Source organism: Cydia pomonella, chromosome 1 (assembly GCF_033807575.1).
Source record: "Cydia pomonella isolate Wapato2018A chromosome 1, ilCydPomo1, whole genome shotgun sequence".
In the NCBI taxonomy this organism is placed as follows: domain Eukaryota; kingdom Metazoa; phylum Arthropoda; class Insecta; order Lepidoptera; family Tortricidae; genus Cydia; species Cydia pomonella.
The window spans coordinates 41,387,491-41,404,051 of record NC_084703.1 but is presented as its reverse complement, the minus strand read 5'-3'; the positions used below and the strand labels follow the sequence as shown (position 1 = coordinate 41,404,051).

At 36.1% G+C, this 16,561-nt stretch overlaps 1 protein-coding gene across 9 annotated transcripts in view; it reads right to left on the bottom strand.

The window, feature by feature from the left end:
- The window catches only part of LOC133523710 (ras GTPase-activating protein raskol), a 230,302-nt gene that overhangs the window by 36,620 nt on the left and 177,121 nt on the right, over positions 1–16,561 (bottom strand). Inside the window, exon 1 of one of the 9 annotated variants that reach the window (XM_061859419.1) lies at positions 3,157–3,336. The exons of the other annotated variants lie outside the window; for them this stretch is intronic. The gene's annotated coding sequence lies outside the window, so the exon portion shown is untranslated. Of the gene's footprint in view, positions 1–3,156; positions 3,337–16,561 lie in introns of those variants that run through there. 9 annotated transcript variants of the gene reach the window in all.

The following is a 16,561-nucleotide window of genomic DNA, read 5'->3' as shown; positions in this document are numbered from 1 at the left end:
ATACGATTTCCAGTGAATGTCGCAGTGATAACCCATGTTTCCTGTTTAGCCGTTTTGTCTGCTACCATCCAATAAACTTAGTTATTCATTTTAGGTCATGGTCCTATATTTGATATATTGGATTGTAATTTTTATGATACTTTTATGTGAAAATGTGTAGGTACTGTTAGTACTGAAAATTAGTTTTCTCATTTTCAATCCTCTTAATCCTCTACAATAAAATAGTAAGTACGAGTATTAAACGCTATAAGTAATATTTGACCAAGCTCGCTACCGCAGAATTAAAACATCATGTGTGAAGTTACACTAAACCATGAACATTGAATTGAGCGTGAAGCGGAGAGTATAACCATACTCATCACCCGCGCCAATGATTTTTTTTTTCTAATACCTGGCCAAAGCTTTTGTAAATAGCTAACGATACCGACAGTGATCGTCGATACTGGAGAATCAGTGCGGATTGGAGCTTCGTGTTCTTCAGAGTTTAATTCAAGACCACCTATTTGTATAATATAAAAATAAACAAAGCTAGCTGTAGAGTATAACAGCCGGACCGACGGTGGGCGGCCGGACACTTTTGCCCAAACTGAAACGGAGACACTTCGCTTGCGCTTGGCGCTCGCTTGCTCCAATAACTGTCAGATGTTTACAACTAGAAATTCATGAGGATATTATAGGGTGGATCAACTTTTATTTGTTGTTATTATGTGCCGTCAACCAGGCGACAATAATAGCATAGTAAAGCTTGTTAGAATACCTAAATGATGAGTAGATAACTGCCATAAAAAGTATGTTTGTTTATTTTAAATATGAACTATAAAACAAGGATCTACAAAGAATGACCCTGGCGGCCATGGAAACGAGTGACAAAAAATATATTGTTCGACAGTGAAATAAATATTTCATATTGAAAGGAAACAACAATTGCTTAACCATAAAAGCGGAAATAGGAATGTGGATAAACATCCAATCATTGCGGCTGTTAGTTATAACTTATAAAAATCCCTAAGAGCAAGAGAGAAAGGCGAATTCAAATCACCTGCTTAGTATGTAAAGCGACACCTGCAAGCCGACAGATGGTGAACAAAAAACACGCCCCTTCCTTGCCAGGTTCGGGGACTCGGACCAACGAACAATCAGATTAATATGTGTCGCAAAAACTTACCTGTTACGAAGTTCAGCAGATACAGCTAAGCTAAATACAACCCAACATAAAGATTACGAACCATTGACCCACAGAATTTGTACAAATGAACTAAATTACGTAAACTAAAGGATATCGAAAAATGGACGAGCACAAGCCAAGTCCGGTTTGGCGGAGCGCGGCCGCTCACAGGCCTGGAATGTGACCCAGACCTCGATGGGGACTCGCTGCGGTGACTCACACCAACGGAATACTATTTTTTCTCAAACAACAGTTTGGCGGCTAAGCCGACTACAATTCTTTCTGTTTAGAAAGTACGGGTGCGTGGGTGGATAAAGGATTATACTCCACGACATCCACTGCCCACTACTTTTTTAATCATATGCATCGTCCCACGATGCCTATGTATATCAAGGATGAGATTAAATGCATTTAAATAATGTTAAATTCAAATACAAAGGTTATTAGTTTTGTAAGACCTTACATAAGGCATTTTCATTAGTCCATTGCAAGTAATTAATGTTAAATAAACATATCAGAGTTCATTGTAAAATTAAAGTCCCTAAGCCTCATTATGGATTGAATGCTTTTTGAGATATGAAAGACAAGATTAGCGTCTGGCGCCCATGTACATTAAGTAATAGCGATTAAGCAAACCAGATCTACTCTTAAAAGATTCATATTCCTGGTAATTTCTACTCTCAAGTAAAATAAGCGTAAAGGTAGGTAATGATATCCTCGGTTCGGTAGCCTTGTTCGCATTGCCGAAAGAAGACAATTTGTTACGGTGAGCTATTTTCCAAAACACCATCCGCATCTAATGGTAACCTCAACGCACATTTTGTATAAGTTGCCAAAAAGTAAGATAAATGTAAATAAAATTGTTTCTATTTAGGTATTGACATTTAGAAGCACGTCGGATGCGTTCCATAATATTATAAAGTGAAATGTCCATTAAAGTGTATATAATTTATGTACCTATATTTTTAGGATTTGCACGACTGCATTAACTTGACTTAATTCAACCTTCCGCGTTTCGTCACTGGACGGCCATGCGTGGGGTCCATCCATACGTTTAACGTTCATTTCATTTATTAGTGAATTGCTTAATCAATGAATTCGCTTCTGTCGTTTCTGTTCCTTGGCAAATACCATATACATATTTTCAAGGTAAGAGGGAATAGGCTACTTTATTAGAAACAACTTCCTTTTTGCCCTGTCGGCACCTCATAATTATATTTCTTTGCCATATTGTACATTTTTCAAGAAAAATCACAAGAAAACTTTTCTAGCCAGAGCCAGATCAGATAATTCATGTACTTACTAAAATTATTTTGGGTTGTGTGGTCATTTTTGTTTAATGTGTTAGCTAAAAATATCTCAGAAAGGTTTTCGCATATGTTATCGAAAGGGATTATGGAGCATTGTTTTTATAACAATGCTGGAATCACTGTGCCTACGGCGCAACAAGTTGGGACCGGCACAGCACGTGCATTGGTTCATGCTTGGATTAGACTCCCGTTCATTACCACCCCACACAGAGGGGTGTCCAGTTCAATGTCAAATATAATTCACTACTTAAAACATGATTTTAAAAGAATATGTCGGGGTGTAGAGAGTATCGACATAACATAAATACCCTTTCTGTTTACCGAGCATCCTGCTCCTGTAAGATGCATTTATTGCCACGGAAATGGGCGCGCAAAGTGCTAATAAAGTTATCAGTTCAGCTGCTAAGTGACTCGGTTGATGTTTAGCTTCCCTAGGAATGAAATTAAAGTTTATCAAACTAGAGTGAAACGTTTACATACGAAAGACATTGAATGTTCGACGTGAAGACGAAATTTGACAAATAGATAAGATAGACATGAAGTATGTAAGTTTCTAAACAACTATTTAATGCACACCCATTTTAAGTTTTTAAATCAATATATGAGTGCTACAATATAAATTCTTATAAGTAAAGGACTCGTCATACTCCAACTTTAATAAAACTTATGAAAAAAATATACCTTATTCAAATCCAATAAATACGTAATAAATTTATTTTAATAATATTTTCAATCCCAGTAAAGTATAGCACATTTCACTTGTATCACTTAAGTAATCACATCAAGCGGCGACCGAACAAGTTCTGATTCAGAGTCAACAGGAGGGCGCGCGGCCGCGAAGGCGGTCGGAGGAACTTTGTTGACAAGCGCGAAGCGTGCACCGCCCGCCATGTTTGGAGCCTTCGGCTATCTCCGCTGGTCTTCGGCTATGTGTACTAGCTTTGTCTTGCTCGCACTCTGGCACTACACAACAACATTGGCATGGCGATGTTAACTGTAAAACTGCGTACACTTCGATGACAGTTTATTATGATTATGAACTAGATAATAATAATGTAGAACTGCATTTCTATAAAATTGTTAATGAATGAAAACATGAAAACCTGATGAACTTTGTAAAAAGAAGAACAGAGCGTGAGCCTCAAATCTACTTAGAATCTGTAACTCTACATAAAGTAATAATAGTAAACAAAGAATAACTAGGTAGCTCAAACCGGACCTAATTGGAAACAGGTTATTAACCGAAAAACATGACCCATAAACGGTTAACCGGTTAAAATTGTTTTTTTGAGAAACACTGTAAAAGTGTTAGAATATCTTTTAGCGTTAACTAAATGTCCTGCTTTACTTTATTCATTTTCCATAAGGGACCGAAGGTTTTTTGACTATACATAGATAGAGAGTTTTCGTTATATGATAGCCAACATTTGTGGACGTTATACGGAGTGAATCGGTATGTCATGTGAGGTTACATGGAGTTTACACTATATTTATAAGAATATAAAATACACCTTCTAGGTTCATATTCAAAGTTGCAGGTGGGGCACATCTATGGAGATGGGATAACTGTCAGTGATATGTCTCAAATAACTCTCACTACTCTCAGTCATATGGAACGTCTTCCGAAGTCAAAACTGAACTGAGCTTCGTCTATGTATATTTCGTCGCTGTAAGTAGTAGGTACCTACCTACTTAAGGCACAGAATAAACCTTACTGTAAGTAGGGGCACTCTGACTCTGAATAACCCCAAGAAGGTCCTTAGTATAATCATCTTTATAAAAAAATCTAAGTATAAACTAGTACAGGTGTGAAAAAGTTTAATAAGGGTTAGACCACCGTTTTTCATTTCTGACCTAAAGGAAAATGTATCGTAACTCAAAGTTAGTGCTACGTGCTACCTATTCCGTAAAATACTAAAAAAAAAAAACCTTACACTCGTAACACTAATAATTGCATATTTAAGTTCATACTTACATAATATAAGAAAGCAAGTAGGCACATTCTTTCCCACATTTATCACAAAACTCCGATTTTCTGTTAATAACAGCAGCTATTAGTTTATTAGTCGTATGCGTATTTTTCATACGTTTATACCCGCTCTCCGTTTTTTTGTTTCGGATATCGTCAATTTTATATTGGTCTGAGCCGTACATTCTGTTAATAGCGAAGGTGAAAGGCAGCTTGGTTCTGATTGGAGTGGTGCTGGTCGGAATAGCTCCCTACTCGGTCAGTTTTTGCTTGCCGCAGGGCGAGTGGTAGGTACACGTTTAAATCACGACGCTGGCTTGGCATTATGCGCGAGGCGATCGCGCCGGTCATGAACCTACTTAACTGGTTCTTGCCAGTATTGTTCTTGGGCCAGAACAAGGCAAGGAGGCATCACGATCGTGTACAATTTCGTCGCGGGACACCACGTGTTCTGTTTCGTAACCCGAACGGTTATGTGGAGAATCAATATATTAGTAGAGTATTTTATTAGACATTATCAATGGCCAAGTGATTCGGTCAAGTTATGTTCTAATATATGGGAAGGACAAACAAATTATTTCCAGGTTGAAACGAACGTAGTTATCATACTACCTTTAGGTATAGTGCTTTACGCACACTAGCAACCCATCCCCTGCCCCTGACGCAACCCGTCCTTTAGCATGAAATATCGGCCCGATTCGAAGAATGATATACGATAACGATAAGTTTTGTCAACCGGGACATATTCATCGTCAGGGGGAGGGGAGAAGCGCTAGTGTGCGTAAAGCACCATACCCAAAGGTATCATACTGAATTAGTTTCAATTCGGATATAATTTGTTTTTCTAAAAACATAACTAAACCGAATCAAAGGTTAGATTAATCCTACTGTAGTAGTATTTTTCACAGAAATAAGTACACTTACAGTGGGATTAGCGATGATACCTACTCATATCGTGTAATCCAGAATCCAGGTAACAAAGAAATCAGTTATTTTTATCCTGCAAGAAATCCCCTTGGAATTGAACAAAGTAATACAGCCTTTGTATTTATGTTTCTTTTTGAAGGCATATTATGTGTATAATAATAGTATAGCTTAGCGCAAATTCATTACTCTTGCATCGGTTGAAGGTTATGTTGTAAATTTGGATATATAAAACAAAAAAATATGCTCAAAATCCTTGCATAATTTATTAGGCCTCGATACTCATAACATAAACGATTCAATACATTACATCATGGAAACAGCCACCTGGGCAAGTTTTGCTGTTCTGACAGTTCAGATCAGACAAGAGAGCCATTGTAGAGACATCCTAGAGACGTGACACGAGGAGACCTCCACTATCTCGTTGATATCTAACTATAGCTACAATTAGCTATAGTTAGATATCAACGAGATAGTGAAGGACCAATTTCATTGTTAACTATTAAATATTATATTAATTAGAACCCAAACCTGGGGGCAGACGCACGTCAGAGAGGAACAGCACTTCTCCGTCTCTCTTGTATACATCGAAACGCGTCTAAATGTTGTAAAACCTAAGGGCCTGCCGCGATAGTAGAAATTTCATTACCTGCTTCTCTATCACACTTGCGTACACACGGGAGACTCCAGATAAATACCCTAGACGGTCTCTGTCTCTACCTCGCTATGGTCAAATTAGCGTCAGTGCCACGTAGTAGGTATAAATAAATAATAAATATTATAGGACATTATTACACAAATTGACTAAGTCCCACAGTAAGCTCAATAAGGCTTGTGTTGAGAGTACTTAGACAACGATATATATAATATATAAATATTTATAAATACTTAAATACATAGAAAACACCCATGACTCAGGAACAAATATCCATGCACATCATACGAATAAATGCCCTTACCAGGATTTGAACCCGGGATATATGTTGTGCCACGTAGTATGTGCCAATATTAATTTGAATTCATTTATTTTTCTCAAATTCATGAATCTTGTATATTTACCTACATTTAAATTATATTTAGTCATGTATGCCCGACCTTTATTTTATATTATCAATAAACTATGAGTATTTTAGCGACAGAGAGGCAAATAGACGAACGGACGAAATGGTTCGTGGTAGGCCTCTATACGTGCTTCATAAATCATACGCGTCCGATTAAGCCTGGCCTTTATGCCTTTATTTAACACGAGAGGCCCTATACTATAAAACAAGAGACATGAGAACACAGTTCTTGCAAATGGGCCCTGGGGGCTAAGCAACGAATTAAATAAAGAACCACAGACTGTTACTAATCGGTTCCTTGGGCATTCCACCTGTCCAATTTTTTGGTCCAATGTGTATTTGCATCTCAGATTTAATTTCAAAAGCAAAAAGATTTTTTTTTTTTAAGTTTTACATGTAGGAAATATTTAACGTATTTATCATTTAGGCATCTTTACTATCTTATCCTTACTGTACCATACAAATATTTTAAATATATTGTTAATAATAAAATATATGCATTTTCACTATTAACATATACGTTTTTGATGAGTAAATGTTAAACGGATAGTGTATAACATGACATGACACAAAGTTTTGGATATGTCACAACTTTTGTGATAATTTTCTGTTAACAGAGTGTAAATTATCCTAGTAAAATTGCATAACATAATAAAAAACGATTTTACTCAAAAATGGATATGGTACAAACGTATTCTCAGCCGACGATTTTGCTTAATGAGAGAGTGAGACGCATTGACCAATTGGACTAATCGACAATGGACAAAGAAATTGGACTGGTGAAATACCATCCTTTAGTTACATCTCTGCATCTTACCCGTTAGAAGGGATACTAAAACGCCTTTTACTACTTTGTCATGTTGACAAATCATACATTGCAAAACGTATGTAAGAGGTTCGGACTGATGATTTGGACTAAAGCTTTGCAATTACAAAGTGTGAAAATGTCATCGTTTATGTCAAATTTGTGTGAAAGTACGACGTTTATAATGATATCATTACACTTTGTTTTGTTTAAGCCGGTGATATTTAGCTTACACGAACTCTAGTTTACATATATATATATTTGATATATATTATATATATTTAGGGCCGACTAGGGTTTCTGGTTTCTCGCCCTTTTTTATTTTTAGGCACGGGAATTCTCGACCAGGATTTCTAGAGTTTCTCGAGTATATCTAGAGAAATTTTGAAAGTATTAAAAAATCACCTTGAATTTTTTATTTTATTTTATTTTTTCTCGATCTGTTTTCTTGATCTTTCCAAAGCCTTCGATCTTGTTAACTATGATCTACTTTGGAATAAGCTTGACGAAGTGCATTTTCCTAAGGAACTCACACGCATATTCAGGTGTTGGTATGCTGGCCAGCGAAATTGTGTTCGCTGGGGTAGTGTCTTGTCGGACGAGTACGGTCTGGAGTGCGGGGTGAGGTAGGGGGGACTGACCTCACCTAAACTTTTCAATTTGTATATCGATGCCTTAATCGGCGAACTCAGCAGTACACATGTCGGCTGTCATATAGAGTTTGTTTCAATAACATAAGCTATGCAGATGGCATGGTACTGTTGAGCCCGTCAGTTGGTGGTTTGAGATTGCTTATTGAGAAGTGTGAGTCATATGCCCTAACGCATAACCTTAAATACAACGTAAAGAAGAGCGAGTACATGGTCTTCAAAGCGGGAAGCAAGTGCCCATTACACATCCCACCTATTCGTTTGAATGGCATGCAACTAAAAAGCACTTGGGCACTTAGTAACCGACGATTTCCGTGATGACGCTGATATTGAGAGGGAGCGGAGGGCCTTGGACGTCAGCAACAGATAGCTCGCAGGTTCAGCCGGTGTACAGCGCAAGTTAAAATAACATAACATTATTTCGAGCGTTCTGTATGTACATCGCTGTACACCTGCAGCCTGTGGACTCGGTACACGCAAAAGGCTTTTAACGCCATGCGCGTACAATATAATGACGCGTTCGGGGTACTGTTGTGGCTGCCTCGGTACTGCAGTGCGTCGGGCATGTTCGCGGATGCACATGTGGAGTTGTGGACGGATTCCACGCGACACTGCGCAGGCGCTGCGCCGCGACGCTCCGCAGGGTGCGCGACAGCCGCCACAGTCTCCTGACCGTCGTGGCTGACAGATGGGACAGTGGCCTGATAAGGCACTGGTCCTCTCTGCATTTCTCTCTAGTACCTAAGATAGTTATTTAAGTTTATTTTTTAAGTTAGTCATAGCTTTTAATTCTTAAGATGTACTAACAAAATATGAACCATGTTTGTCTGAAATAAATGCATTTTATTTTATTTATTTATTATTTTTAATTTAATGCAAATCAGGTTCATAGAAGTCGTACGTGAGATCAATAATCAAAGAAATGGTAAATTTATAGTTAGCATAAATTGCACTTAATAAAAAAAAATTAAAATAAAAAAATATTCAAAAATTATAGGTGTGAAACCCTATAATACCTATATTTCTTTAAGTATTTAACAAAATATAAACAAACCACAATATGGTATTTTATTAGGCAAGAATGAATGTCAGTTCATTTAATTCGATGTGACAAACGTACAGAATTTTTACTACGTAATATTACTTAATACTTACTCTACGTAACAATGAAGCTGCTAAAATTGTGCTATTTTACTAATAGGAATATAACGGGATGATTTGATTTAATAATAGTAATTTAGTTTTGTGATATGAGTTTTTTTAGCATTAGAAAGAAGATAACTAATATAAACGTTCTTTTTATTGAAAAACATTAGAAATATCAGTCGTTACAATTATAAAACAATGTTACAATTATAAATCATATACGATCATTTACATTAGTTTGCTTTAATAAGTAATAATTACAATTTTATTTAGTGTTTTACAAAAACCGAGACGAATTCTCTAGACATTTGAAGGTACTATACATTTCTATTTTTTATAACCTAATGAAATACACTAGACACATCACGTGTTATTCAGGTGTTTTTTTTTACTTATCACAAAAAAAAAATCTCGAATTCTCGAGGCATTGAGTTTTTTTTTTTCCACCTCGACAAAGCACAAATTCACGAGAATTCTCGAGCAGAAACCCTAGGGCCGACTAAGACCCAATAGTTGATATTATAAGTCGACCATTACATTTATTTCAATACTTATGCTAAAGTATTACTCGTATTCTGTGGCCAAAAATTATGGGAGTAATTAATTAAGCATTTACAACAAAATTATGCTTTTATCTAAATACTAAGCTATTATTACTATAATTTTGCTTAAGGAAAGTATACCTACCTGTATTATCCCTATATCGGCACTCCATGCGTCATTGATAACAGTAACAAAGCAAGACATTAAACGGGTCAAAAATATAAGATAGGTAGTTTGTTTACTGTCTACTAGGAAAAAGTATCTCTATTTGCAGATTTTTTTTACTGAAATTTACCACCGAAAGAGGACAAAAATCTCAGAGTTCTAGAACTAATTTATTGAGCGTAATAACAGTTAAATTTTTAACAGCTTAATCCATATAAATTACGTGTTAAATGGTTTCTAGGATATTTTCGAATAATATGCCTTTGAACACTAAGCCTACATGTTGCGCCATCTACCGCCGAGTGGCAAGACTACACTATTACAAAGGAGCTTACCAGATGGCGACACTAGTAACTTACGAGCCGTTTAGTAGTGCTTGTCGCGACCATCAATATGTGACTTACCTGAAACAATAACAACAATAATATTATAAATGTAAATCAAGTTTTAATAGGAATGTATGTGCATCAAAGATAGACTTCCGTCAACAAACGTGCCAATATACTTGCTTCGTTTAAGTGGGATCTCTATCAATAAATAACCAGACAATGTTTATTCAAATTAGCATAACATTGTTTTGGTAATTTTCAGTACAACTTTTACTATATGGCGGCACCGCAACTTGCCACTATACCAATTTATATGCACACTGACATTTCCGGCTTGCGACACACTTTTCACATGCGATAACAGACCCAGCCCAACTCAGTATAAAATTGCACTATTCCGTGTAGTTACTTACAAAAAAACGGAGAACTGAAATGAATTTTAGATGTAAATGTTATCTCACTAAAGACAATTTATACATTGTTAACAATGACACGGAAATGACATCACATGGTTACAACACGATGCTGTTTAAAGACGCAAAGCAGAACACTAATAGTTAAGGTCCCTACAATAGTTATTTGTTTTACATGAGGGCAAAGTTGTTGTTTAACCGCTCGTGCTTATATTGATACCCGCGCGCAAGCGAAAGATTCTAAAATTGAACCACGAGCGTAGCGAGTGGTTTGAGAAGTGGAATCTTGACCGTTGCGAGGGTTTCAAGGCACGAAGGTTCACCACACCAACGCGAAGAAAATATTAACTATGGAATACCAAAAAAAATCAAACCAAATCAAATCAAAATGAACTTAATTAAAAATTTATAATCCAAAATCATCATTTAAAAGTCAATTCTACCAGCTAACATAAGGAAACTACTCAAAATTTGCATCTGATTACTTTGCCCCACATGTGGATAAAATGCAACTTTCTCATTCGTTTTTGAACAATCAAGAGGGCCTTTACCAATTGGTGTGGTGAAAATACATTATTGGATAAAAACAATACATTTCTGACATTGCCAGTTTACCTACTCGTACATGTTTCACACAATTCTCTTACAGTAAAATGTTTCGTTAGACACACTCGCGAATTTACAAAATCATAAACTATCGGGAAACCATAGCACTGTACTTACATATAAAAAAACGAATATCTAACTTTTCTCCTAGTAAAACGAAAATCCGAGATACGATATGTAAGTGTTGTACTTAATTGGTGTGCATAATATGTACATATACATATATACAATACAGGTATATGTTGCGATGAGTGCAGGAGTGATCTCATGAAATGTATGCGGGCTCGCGTTGGTGCGTTGGTTGCGACCTACACGCTTCATGCTGCAATGAACCAACTATCTACTTAAAACATTACTGTTTGAACTGCGGAATCATGTGGTTTCATCAAGCCTAATTGACTTCCCAATCTGACGAAGGCAGGTAAATTGGAAATGGTTGCGTTGGCGTGGGCTTAATGTAAAGGGCTAAATGCAGACGAGACGTTGGTACTTAATGTTCATTTTACACGAAAGGTTACATATAGCTTAGAAATGTAACAGTATCATCACCCACGTTTATTTTTTCGCTTTCAAATATATTTATATTCAAATAAATTAGTTTTTATAGAATTCGCGCCGCGGATAACGCACGATTTTTATTCTTATGAAACACTAAATAGGTAGTACCCAGCGTGAAATGAAAATATCGATTACAGTAATGTTATAGTGAGCTAAAAAGTGCATACTCACTTTGTGGAACTCATTCGTGAGAGTCAGAATGGCGGGTGTACTTAATTACGCTATGTTCCCGTGGTTATTGATAAATTCTATAAAAGCCACATTTTTGTACCTTTTTTGTACCTTCATATTCAATTATAATATAAACCATTTTATTTGTGGTTTGCAAGTTTTACTCGTCATTTTATGTTTTGCTTGCTATTACAATTTCGCAACCGTTATCATTTTTTCAAGTCATCGATCTCATTTTTAAGAAAAAACGCTATGGTACAATTATTTATAATAATCTGTTAAGTTCAAATAACTCAGAAAATCATGGCGGGTGTACTGTTTTTTGGTGATAACTTTAAGTACCGTGAGATACAATTTTTTTTTAAAGGAGGTACTAAACAGTACAAATTAGGTACAAAAATATGGTATAGTTTTCATTTAATTTTATTTAGGTACACCCGCCATTCTGACTCTCACATTCATACATATAGTGCACCTTTTCAGCTGGGTGTACATAGAACGAAGTCTTAATATTTTTAATATAATTCTTTGTAACAAGTAGTAAAGAGAATTAAGACAAAAGTGGAATTATAAAGGGAGCGGAACAATAGAGTCCGTCATTGGCCATGTAGTAAAGCGAGGTGGTAGCTAGGCCACACAGCTAAGCATTATCTGTGGCTAATTCAGCAGCGTAACTAAGGCTCGTAGAACTAATGCTTTCACGTTACGAGTATGTGTACCTATTAGAAATTAGAAAAATACAAATATTTACTATTTAAATGTCCAAACATAAACATAATTACAATGTGCTAGATTTTGGTGGGTGATATGTACCGTCAGCATCAAAAGTAGCGGACAAAATAACGCTTCATAAGTGTAGATACTTAACATTCTGTAACAGCTTAACAAAAAGTGATGTCTTTAATGTAGAAGAACTAAGACTGTAAAAGATATATTTTTGAACGCGAATTTTAGAAAATTACCTACATTTGGAAAAATGAATACGTTATTTCATCCGGTACTTTTGATGCTGACTGTACAATACTACGTGTTCACGAGAAACCCGAAAGATTTTAACAGTGTGTTTCTGATCATATTTGCATGAAGACTAAAATGTCTCCTAAAATTTTCTGGAACTCGCCTAGCATCAGAGTTATTCCAATTAAAAACAAAACATTTTTTATATAAAAAAAAAATATTCTGGTAAAAAACCCTGCTTTTACAATAACAATACAATACAATTGTAATATACTTAGTGCAAGTGTTACCGCTATGGGGCCTAGTTTAAATATCCTTATAGACAGATATAAAAAAATGGCAATAACTTTGCTGAAACTAGGTTTTACAAAAAAGTACTAATTAATTTTAATGATACTTAGTTTTACTCGTATTACCAATAATATTTACTTTTTATGTACAAATACATTCAATAAATCGAAAAAAGAAATAAAGAAAAGTTTTTGGCGATATTGACACAAGCACAATTTTTTTCCTTCTTTTGAATGATGATTTAATTCTCCTACACACTATATGTCCAAAACCAAATTATACTTAATAAGCTTTTAAGTTTAATTGCTGTTTGAACGAATAATCTGGAAATGAAACTCTAAATTTTCAAGATGTTCCGTATTGTTCGGCGACAAAGTTTCATAACTGGCAGCGACATTTATTCAATACGGAACCCTAAAAATGCTAGTGCCTTCTTCCTGACCCACTCCAAAATTCATTCAAGACCACTAAAGATCTAGAGGATGTGGTGTACCTTAGTACGTATAATATCTCGTAGACGTAGGTGGGGATTTACAACCCGTTCGGCTGCCTCTCTTAATTGATGGTGCAAACAAAAACCAGCCCCGGCCGCTAACGACATTGCATACCAAGGATAATCCCACTATACCGGATTGACTATATCGATGTTCGATACTCGGTACGGCGTAATAAATTAGCGTAAATATAACCAGTGCATTTACAGAGGCATTTTAGGGGGGGTTGTCTATGTGTTCATTAAAATTGGCTAGGAAATACGACAAATGTTACGAATGATAATCCCTGTGAAAGGATTATTTTGTAAAAAGTTTAAAAAACTATGAACAACACTAGCTCAAGATGATCTGTACCCCTAGTGTAAATATTTTCGACAGCGAAACGTGACGTACGCGTTTGCGTTAAGTGTCCTTTTGTATGAGATTTTTGACTTTCCAAAACGTCCCGCTTGGCGCGCTGTTCAAAAACCCATACAAAATGAGACTTAACGCAAACGCGTACGTCACGTTTCGAAATCGAATTTATTTACACTAGGGGTACTGATCGTTCGTCGGAACGAGAACTAGTTTGAGAGTTAAAAAAGCTCTCACACACAATCGAATTTAAAACTAAAACTATTTAAAGATGTAAAATGGAACGGAAGCATTATTTGTTCGCGGTAGGGTTGCACAAGCAGTGTATTTATAACAAAAGGTCGTATAGCCTTGGTTGATTACTCTATTCTGGCCCTTATTAGCTTGGAATTGGGGTTGGTTTGCTCGTTGGTGTATTATAGTTTTTGAGGCAGCACATAAGGGACGGGAGGCAGGAACCGGATGCGCGCGGTGCTGCGCCCGCGCTGCGACCGCGACACAGGTGCGCTAAACGCACGCGACCGGAATCGCTAACATTGGACGTGATCTAAACTAAACGCAAACGTTTGACTTTTAGGGACTTATTATATTACAGGTACGGAATAACAAAAATCTTCAATTACTTTTTACCTACTTGCTTGACGTGAGTGGCAAAGCCGGAAATTTTAAATTCTTATATATCTACTATATAAGTGTCTACAACACTCAATTAAAATTACCCTTTCAGCCGGGCGGGCTTGTCTCAAAGTTAATACTTGTAAATAGCCATTATTAAATTTGGTGATTGGAAGTTCTAATAACAAATTAGCATTGAAGTCCCTATTTCACAAAATTAAAATAAAACAAAATTCGTTCTATAAGTTAAATATTTTCTGTCATGGCAACAATTGTTTGTCTTAAATGTCTTAAATTCATAATCAACGTGTCGTGGGCAGTTAAGAGTTAGGTAAAAGAGGTTCAATAATCTGTTGAATCTGTCTGAACAGATTCTAAAAGTGTTTTTACGAAGCTTTGTTTTCCATTTTTTCCAAAAAAAAATTAATATAAACCTATGTACTGTTTCATAATTAAATATGCTCCAGAAGCCCAGTACTATCAGCTGTAAAAATATTGGTAGCTCATTTGTTAGCACCTTATATACGGCAGGTCAAAGTTATCGGCGGCAGAGTGGAAAAATTGTCCAAATTGAAGTCAATGCTGGTGTCTGGTGTCAATCAACGATGAACAACATAAAACACAATTACGATTTGACGATTGCAACGATTCCTTTGGTGTAAACACCGTCTTCTGTTATGTAATACCGGTTAGACGATAACGTCGATAACCGCACACAGCACAGTTAAGGTGATTCTCAAGGAACGGTCTGAAGGCTATAAGTCGTGTCCACTCGGGTCACGTCAAAGCGAGTGCGTAATAGTGATCAATGTTCGAGTTTTTTCTTTACGATATTACCTATTACATAAATACAAGTTGTAACAAAAATTGCTGGTAAAACCCGACAGATTTTCAATAATAGTACATTATTGCAGAGGCCGGAAAAGGGCAATTCGTGGATGACTTTCGACGAATCCACGAATTGCTGTTCCTGCCGAGGCATATATAGTGCTTTTCTCCAAACATGCCAGGAAATCAGGTAAAATAATCATAATCAAATCGAACCTTCACATCGAAAACGTCAAAAACAATATCCCTCTTCAATTTTTTTTTAAAGTTAAAGGCACAACTATTTAGCCATTCAGTACCATTCAATATTCGCTCATTCAATATAATTGTGCTATATAAGCTGTATTTGTACGCATGAGAACGTTAAAAAAGTTATATAGTCTTTGATTTTATTATGCAGTATTTGCACGATCATACACGACGGTCTTACACGACTCTATCCTATAGCTATAGCTTGAAATGATGCTGACCGCGTCGTGTAGACGCAGCCCGCGGCTATATTCATTGGTTGTTTGTGTTTTTCTTAGTGGATACATGTTTTTAAAAAGTAAAAAACAATACAGTAATAATTTCCCGTCCACTAAAACACGACAATAATGGTTTGAATTTTTTTTAATTTGAGTTTGACAAACGATGAACTTCCCGTACTATTTTTGCTACAATAAGGTGAACATTTCCGAGCATATTGGAGAAAAAAACTTAAATCTAAACTGGTGTCTGGTGCGTACTATTCCTTCGATGCCTTTTACGATACCTAATACTGTACCAAGTACTATACATAAAAAAAAACAACTAGTTCGCTAACTCAGCCTTGCCTCTCAACCACCAACCACGCAACAATAGATTATAAGCATTAGCTATAAGCACAATGTACCTGACATGTAAAATTTTATTTTATCAATAAAGTATTGAATTGAATATTAGGTGTCATTATCCGTATTACAAGGTAAATTATTCACAAACAATAATTCAGTATATACATGTATAGGTTGGCTAGAAAATAACTGCATTCTCGTTGCCAGGAAGGTTTTGGAATCGCGAAAAAATTTTACCCTCCCATAGAAAATGGACCAGTCAAAATATATGAAACAGCCAAAATCTTTTTTCGCTATTTTGGGGTTGCGCTAGTTTCCCAGTATAATTCCACAAGCTCCCTGGCAACAGGAATGCAGTCCATGCTGGACTAAGGCGAATTTTTGAATTATTT